The sequence below is a fragment of the Elephantulus edwardii genome, unplaced genomic scaffold (assembly GCF_000299155.1).
Source record: "Elephantulus edwardii isolate Elephantulus edwardi_28Jun2011 unplaced genomic scaffold, EleEdw1.0 scaffold00054, whole genome shotgun sequence".
NCBI classification, from domain to species: domain Eukaryota; kingdom Metazoa; phylum Chordata; class Mammalia; order Macroscelidea; family Macroscelididae; genus Elephantulus; species Elephantulus edwardii.
Window position 1 is genome coordinate 4,927,603 of NW_006399804.1, and position 8,629 is coordinate 4,936,231.

Genomic DNA, 8,629 nt, shown 5'->3' on the forward strand with positions numbered 1-8,629 from the left:
TTTTTTTTATGAAGAAACAACAAAGAAATAAAAGGATATATTGTACTGGGAAAATGTGCCACAAATTCTACCGGTTCTACAAATTCTTTCAAATTCTACAGGTTCAAGATGTCACTTTGGGGATTAATTGTGCGTGACCCACACAGTGGTATTTCCAATCCACTCCTATGCCTGAGAAAGTGGCCATGAGTAAGAAAAGCTGTAGGGGGCATGCACTTGAGCTGTGTGGTGAACATACAACGGCTGGCCAGAGAACAAATCTGTCTTGGAAGAAGTGCAACCAGCATGTTCCTTAGGAGGAGGACAGGAGATCCTGTCTCATACTCTGAGCATGGTGTCCACAGGGGTGGAACATGCAGGACGTCACGTTTGCTCAAGTGGAAGGTCAGCAGAAAGAAGGACCTTCAGGAGATGGAGTGACACTGTGGCTGCAGTGGGCTCATGGTGCAGGACTGTGCAGGCAGTTCCATTCTGCTGGACATGAGGTCATGACAACCAGAAGAAAACGGACAGCATTTCATGTGCATCTCCTGCAGCAGCTCCAGTTTGAGGCGGTCGGTGCTCACGCCCTCGAAGCCGTCGGCTGCCCTACTGCCCATCGCCGGCCCGGGCCAGCGCGGCCCTGCGCTCTGCGTCCGTGGGCTGGAGGGCTCCTCCAGGAGCTCCGGGCCATGACACAGCGCCGTCGCCATGGTGAGCAGACACCGGAAGCCGACACCGTTGCTTTTGAGTACTTTAGAGAGGTCCCTAACAGCAGACTTTCCCATCACGATACGTTTTTTTATTTCCTGGCTGCTGGTACCAAGAGTGTTGACCGTGGAGCTGAGCAAACTGAAGCTGTGAACAATCTCAATCTCTTCGCCATCCATCCTGATGCTACCAATTGGTCCAGTGGTGAGAATCTTTGTCTTCTTGACATTGAGCCTCAGTTCATACTGAAGACTGCAATCCTTGACCCTCTGCAGCAAGTGCATGAGGTCCTCCTCAGTTTTCGCAAGCAGGGTTGTGTCATCTGCATAACGCAGATTGTTAATAGATCTTCCACCAATCCCGACACCACACTTCTCATAGAGTCCAGCCTCTCGGATAATCTGTTCTACATACAGTAGTTTGCTTTTAGTTTGGGGTTTTCTGAGGAGGAACTCTGGTGGCCTAGTGGCAAGAAGCTTCACTGCAATTACAGAGGCATGTGGTTCCAGGCCACCAGCTGCTCCATGGAAGACTCTATGGTACACAACAACAACAAATTGTAAACAATGACAAAAAATGTTGATAACTTTAATTCTATTATATTAAATGGCAATTTCTACCTAAGTACAGGATTTGATCCATTTGTTGTCCTTGCATTTACTAGAAGACGACTGCTAAATAATTTCTTTCAACAGCTCATTTAGTCTCCCCATTCCCTTACCGAAAATAAATCTATCTTGTTTTTTGTATTATAAAAATAAATCATACATGGAAAATTTGAGGATGTTTTAACATCTTAATAATTAAGCAATATTGTGCATGTAATTAATGTCAATGATCTGTACAGTTAAATATTGTAGAAATGATAAATATACTGCTACCTATATATTTACCACAGCAAACCAAAAATTCTTTATTTCTAGCTCATACTAACTTACATATGCTGTGCAAATAATTGAAAAAGCTGGGCTATACAAAGAAGAATGTGGCATCCAGACTGGAGGAAGACTGATCAATTTACATTAGGCAGATGACATAACTTTGTTTGCTGAAAGTGAGGAAGCCCTGAAGCACTTGCTGCAGAAAATCAAAGACTACAGCCTTCAATGGGAGTACATCTCAACACCAAAAAAACCAAAATTCCTCACCACTGGACCAGTAAACGACTTTATGCTAAATGGAGAAAAGAAATGACGTTGTCAATGTTTGGTTTGATTGGATCCACAGTCATCAACAACGGTAGTAACAGTCAAGAAATTAAAACTGTGTTGTATTGGAAAATTTTGCTGTCAAGGACCTCTCTAAAGTGCTAAAAAGCAAAAATGTCAGTTTAGGGATTAAAGTATGACTGATCCAAACCATCGTGTTTTCATATGCTTCCTATGCATCTGAAAGTTCAATGATAAATAAGGATGAGAGAAGAATTGATGCCTTTGAATTGTGATGCTGGAGAAAACTAGTGAATATTCCATGGAATGCAAAAAGAATAAACAAGGCTGTCTTGGAGGAAGTACAACCAGGGTACTCCTTAGAGGCAAGGATGGTGTGAAACCCGGTTTCACATACTTTGGACATATGATGAGGAGAGACCAGTCCTTAGAAAAAGACATTATGCTGTGAAAGGCAGAGAGTCATTGAAAGAAAGGAAGAACCACAAAAAGGTGGATTGACGCAGTGAGTGTAACAACGAGCTTAAGCGTATCAGGTGAGGATGGTGCAGGAAAGGGCAAAGTTCAGCTCTGCTGTTCACAGGGTAACTAAAGTTGTAGTTAATTCCATTGAACGTAACAACAAACAACAACATATAAAACAACAAAAATATGTCATCCGGTGAGGATCACACTACACATATTATTGTTGTCAGGTGCTGTCAAGTGGTTTTGACTCCCTGTAACTCTGTCAGACACTGACAAGTCCTGCACTAGCCTCACAATTTTGCTACGTTAAGCCCACTGCTGCAGTCAATGCACCAATATGCATCCATTTCTCTCTGCTTTAACAAGCATGATGTTTTCCTCCAGGGGCTGATCCTTCTTGATAACATAGCTAAAGTACTTGTGACAAAGTCTTGTCATGCTAAATTCTAAGGAGTGTTATGAATGTACTTCCTCCAAAACAGATTTGTTTGGTCTCCTGGCATTTCAAGGTATATTCAGTATTCTTCATTCACATCATAATTCAATCAAATCAGCTCCAGTTTTTCTCATTTATTGCTCAGCTTTCGCATATACATGAGGTGATAATTTTTGTTGTTGCTGTTATGTGCTGTCAAGTTGCCTGCAACTCACAGCAACCCTATGTACAAAAATTCTGAATCCTGCTCTATCTTGAGCCTATTTCATTGTCTCTGGCACACCTACCCTCATTACCCTAGTCACTGAGTCAATCCATCTTATCCAGAGTCTTCCTCTCTTGCACTGTCCTTCCACCCTTCCAAGCATGCTGTCCTTTTCCAAGGATTGTACATTCTGGCAACATCTCCAAAGAATGTGAGACAGAGCTTCAAAATCCTTGCCTCCAAGGAGCAACCTGATTTCAGCCTCTCCAGGACAGACCTGTTTGTTCTTTTAGCAGTCCACGGTATGTTCAATAGTCTTCTCCAGCACCACAACTAAAAGGCATCGATCCCTCTTCTATCATCCTTAGTCATTGTCTAGCTGTCTATTGCACAGCTAGTAATTGTGAAGACAATGGCCTAGATCAGGTGCACCTTGATATCTAGACTAACATCATTGCTCTTGAGTATTCTGGAGAGCAGATCTGACAGATTTCCCCCTGACTGCTGGTACCAAGAGTGTTGAATGTGGAGCCAAGCAAGCTGAAACTATTAACAATCTCAGTCTCTTCTCTGCCTATCATGACACTGCCAATCAGTGGCGAGATTGTTTTTTTTATTTTGAGCTTCAATCCATAATGAAGGCTGCATCCCTTGACCTTCTGCAGCAAACACCTCAGGTTCTCCTCAACTTCAGCAAGCAAGGTTGTGTCATCTGTTTAATGCAGGTTGTTGATGAGTCTGCCTCCAATCCTGTTGTCACATTCCTCCTCATAAACCCCAGTGTCCCAGGCGATCTCCTCGATGTAGATTGAAAAGGTATGAAAATGGGATGTATTCCTAGCATACACATTTCCTGATTTTGAATCATGCAGTGTTTCTTTGCTCCTAGTCCAAGTATAGGTTTCTCATAAGCACAATCAAGTGTTCTGGGATTCCCATTCTTCTCAAAGTCTGCCACAGTTTGTTGCAATCCACACAGTCAAAGCCATTCACATAGTCAATGAAACACAGATAGACATTCCTCTCGTACTCTCTGCTTTCAGCTAAGATCCATACATTAGCTATAATGTCCCTAGTGCTGGTGCCTCTTCTAAACCCATCATGTACTTCTAGCAGTTATCTGTTGTTCCATTAATTTTTGGATAAATTTCATCAGGATCTTTGCTTGTATGTGATATTCATGATATTGTTCGGTAATTTCCATACTCTGTCAGGTCACTTTTCTTTGGGATGGGAATAAATATGGATCTCTTCCAGTCAATAGTCCAGGTGCTTGTCTTCCAGATTTCTTGGCACAACCTTGGCACATCAAGGACAACATCTGTTTGCTAAAAATGTCAATTTGCACGCCATCCATTTCTGGAGCCTTGGTTTTTTTCCAATTCCTTCAGAGCAGCTCGAACTTCCTCCTTCATTACCATTGCCTCTTGATCATATGTTGTTTCAGGAAATTCTTCTGTGTTAGCCAATCCTTTTTGGTACAATGACTGTATACTCCTTCCATCTGCTTTTGATGCTTCCTGGGTCATTCAACATTCTGCCCACAGCCTCCTTAAGTATTGCAACTTAAGGCTTGAATTTGTTATTTTGTTCTTAAGAAATGCAAGTCCATCCGTTTTGATTTTCCAACTCCAGCTCTTTGCACATTTCATTATAACACTTTGCTTTGTCTTTTTGTGATGCCCTTTGAAATCTTCTGTTCAGGTCCTCAATATATTGATTTCTTCCCTTTGCTTTGTCTTCTCAACATTCTAATGCAATATTCAGAGTCTCTTTTGACATTCATTTGGGCCTTTTCTTCTTCCTTCATCTTTGTAATGATCTTCTGCATTTTTAATAGATGATATTCTTGGTATCCTCCCACAGCTCATTTGGCCTTCTCTCAGTATTCAAGCCCTCAAACCTGTTCCTGAGATGGTCTTTAAATTCAGGAGGGACAGACTCAAGGTCTAACTTTGTTTCTTGTGGATTTGATTTTATTTTATTTAGCTTCAGTTTGAACTTACATATGAGTAGTTGATGATCTTATACAGTCAGTACCTGGCCTAGTTTTCACAGCTGACATTGAGCTTCCACAATTTTTCCCACATATGTAATCAATCTGATTCCTCTGTGATCCCTCACTATCAGGGAAGTCCATGTGTATATTCCCCATTTATGTTTCTTGTAAAAGGTATTTGCAATTAATAAATCATTGATGGTACAGAATTCTATCATTTTGTCTCCAGTCTAATTTCTGTTACCAACTCCATGTTTCCCAACTACTGACCCTTCTTCCCCATTCTTACTTTTGCATTCCAGTCACCTATTATTACAATGCATTGATTGCATGTTTGATCAATTTCCAACTGCAACAGTTGATAGAAGTAATTTATTTCCTCCATTTTGGCTCTTGTTGTTGGTGCATAAATTTGAATGATAGTGTTATTAACAGATCTTCCTTGAAGTATATGGATATTATCCTGTCACTCACAACACTGTATTTCATGATGGATCTAGAAATTATTTTTTTTTAAGATTAAATCTCTGTGCACATCAAAAACTATTTCTGACAGGGTGAAAAGAAAACCTACAGACTGGGAACAAACATTTGGTAATACCTTCTCAGACAAGAGTCTCATAACAAAAATGTACAGAATATTCCTGGGCCTCCACAAGAAAAAGACTGATAACTCAATTAAAAAATGGGCAAAAAGCATGGAAAGAATTTTCACAAAGGAAGATATTTGAATGGCAAACAGACACATGAAGAAATGCTCCAAATCACTGGCAATAAGAGAGATGCAAATAAAAACCACAATGACCTCATTGTGTACCGTCTCACTCCAATAAAAAGATATCATGCTAGGAAAGGTAGAGGATCAGCACAAGAGAGGCAGATTTTCAACAAGATGGCTTCACACAGTGACTTTAACTGTGGGCTCAAGGATGTTGGAGAGCAAGAGGTTGGCACAGGATAGTGCAAGGCTCACATGTGTCGATCACAGAATTGCTATGAATTGTAGTGTTCTTGACAGCCCTTAATAACAACAACAACAACAGGCCATTGTCTTTTACTTTCATCTCATGACTTAGTGGGAACATGCAAAGTAGTATGTAGACTGTTAATGCTGGTCAGTCCTGCCATCTTGGCAGGTTTAAACTGAATAGGTTCAGAAGCAGAAAATGGGACTCTCACTATCATGTCCTTTTGGGTCAGCAATTTCTGTACACATCAGACTGGGTCCTAGATCGCAGTAGCAACAGTAGTAGCAGCAGCAGCAGCCGCCGCCACAGCAGCAACACAAGGGAGAACTGAAGACTCGTGTGAGACAGAACTGATCTGGAACTGCTACCCAAGAGAGCAACAGCAAAGGATCTTCACCCAAGGTTACTGGAAGACTGGAGGGCTGGTGGAGATGTGATAACTGGCAGAACTAAAGGAGCTTTGTAACACTGGCCTAAAGCTATAGGCTGAAGGTGAGAGGGCTTGAGAGTACACTTGGGAAGCTATCTTGTTTCCAGTCTGAATAGTAACCTGTTATCTTCTCTAATAAACCCCATAATCATAATAAACCCTATAAACAGAGTATGGTTCTGTGAGCTTTTTGCATCCATTGAAAGTGATTAGTGGACCCAGTAGTAGAGCAATGAGAGCACTGGGAGAGGGGGGACAGTCAGTGTTAGAATTGATAAAAGTAAGTTCAAGGAATGTACGGGGGCATGTCTGGCTAAACCGTAGTAGATTTTTGTGCTGTGATGTTGTGGATGGGACTGTTCCCCCTTGTAAAGTAAGTGGAGGTCAGATGCTTCCCCCCCTCTTCCTGCACTGTTTTTACACTACTCGATTTTATTCGTGTCCACTGTTCATAATGCAACGATCCTCTATTTTAAATAGTAAAATTTTCAAGTCAGTGAGAACTTTTGCTACCTCAATATGGAATTATGAATAAGTAGCTTTTTAAATGTTTCCTGTGTTATTCAACTTTTGGCTTCTATTTTTCTCTTCAGTTTTTATGGCTTCAGACCACCAATTTTGAATGATACAAGAAGGATCAAAAGAAGATGAAAGGAATACACAAAGTCACAGTATGAGAACAATTGTCTATATTTAACCATTTTCAAGAAAGAGCTTGTGATCAAGAACCACTGGTATTGAAAAAAGAAGTTCAAGCTACATTGAAGGTTGTGGTTGTGGATGTTTGCTGTTTAGTCATAACCAACTCATAGCTGACCCTCCAGAGGGTTTTCAGAGGCAGTCAATTGAATGGGAGGAGATTGCCCATCCTTCTCCCATGGAGCAGTGGTGGATTCAAATCGCATGCTTTCAGGATTGCAGTGCAGCTTCTTACCACAAGGCTCCAGGAATTGAGAGACTACCAGTTGAGATGCTTAAATAAATAGATGCTCTGCTGAAGTTAGTAAAAAAAAAAGGGGGGGGCAGTATTTTACAGTAAAACAAACAAAAAAGATTCAAGTTTACAGAATCTCAAAACTATGTAACTGTAATAATTTACAAAGAAATTACATGACTATATATATCTATCCTATTGGACCTAGAGGTACAACATAAAAAATATTACAGAACACCTAACAATATGTGAAAATGCCACACATTAATTTTAAATAGCAATTTGTAATACTATGGTTATAAACTATTTGGCTTGAGGCAATATATTTCCATGTCTTAAGAGATTATTAATTCTCATTAAATGCTAATGATATTTCTGTGAAGATCAGAGCTAATTAACTGTTCCTTTCCCCTTCATTAATTTATTACTTACTCATGATGAATTGAGTAAATGTTTCTGAGTTGGAATGCCAAAGCAGGTTTATGGATACTGACAGAACCAAGCATATACATATACAAATATCTTGGAAAAATAAACATTGTAATTGTTAGACAAAAAAGTTGAAAAACTGAAGGAACCAAGGATAAATGTTATCACAGGTAGTCCTTCACCTAACACTAGTCAGATGGCCAGATGTCATGCTTACATAGAGGCAGCACTGATGTAGCAGGACCATGCACCAAGCAGAGTTGCCTCATCACCTTTCCAGAATCAAAAGAAGGTAACTGAAAAAATCACTAGCATGGATTCACTAGCCTAAATATTAATGTTGCATTATGTGCTGTTGAGTCAGAACCAACTCATAGCTGAACCTCTAGTAGATTTTTAGACAGAAAATCACACAGAATGAGATTGTTTATCTTTCTCTCACAGGACAGCAGGTGGAGTCAAACTATGTGTCTTTGGTTTGGCAACACAACTACTTACCAGACCTCCCTATTAATGCTGCTGTGTACCATCAAGTTGGAACTGACTCAGTGCTGATCTTCCAGTGGGTTTTCAGAGGCAGCAGTTGCACGGGAGGAGACTGCCCATCTTTCTCTTGTAGAGCAGCTGGTGGATTTGAACTGCATGCTTTTGGTTTGGCAGAATGACTCCTTACCACCAAAGTTGCCACCACCGAAGTTCTCTTTACCAATAGCAATTGCTGTCACAGTTTTGAAAACCATAAAGGTTTTAGACAAACAATAACAACAAAAAATCAGCAACTGTATCATTGGGAAGGGCACACGCCAAGGATGCATCCTATCTCCATACCTTTTCAACCTATATGCAGAACAGATTATCTGGGAGGCTGGGCTCTATGAGGAGAAATGTGGGGTCAAGATTG

The 8,629-nt window shown here is 40.6% G+C and overlaps 1 pseudogene; it reads left to right on the top strand.

Annotated features, from left to right (window-relative positions):
* The first annotated feature begins 353 nt into the window (after positions 1-353).
* Positions 354-8,629, top strand: part of LOC102857649 — a 54,485-nt pseudogene continuing 46,209 nt past the window's right edge.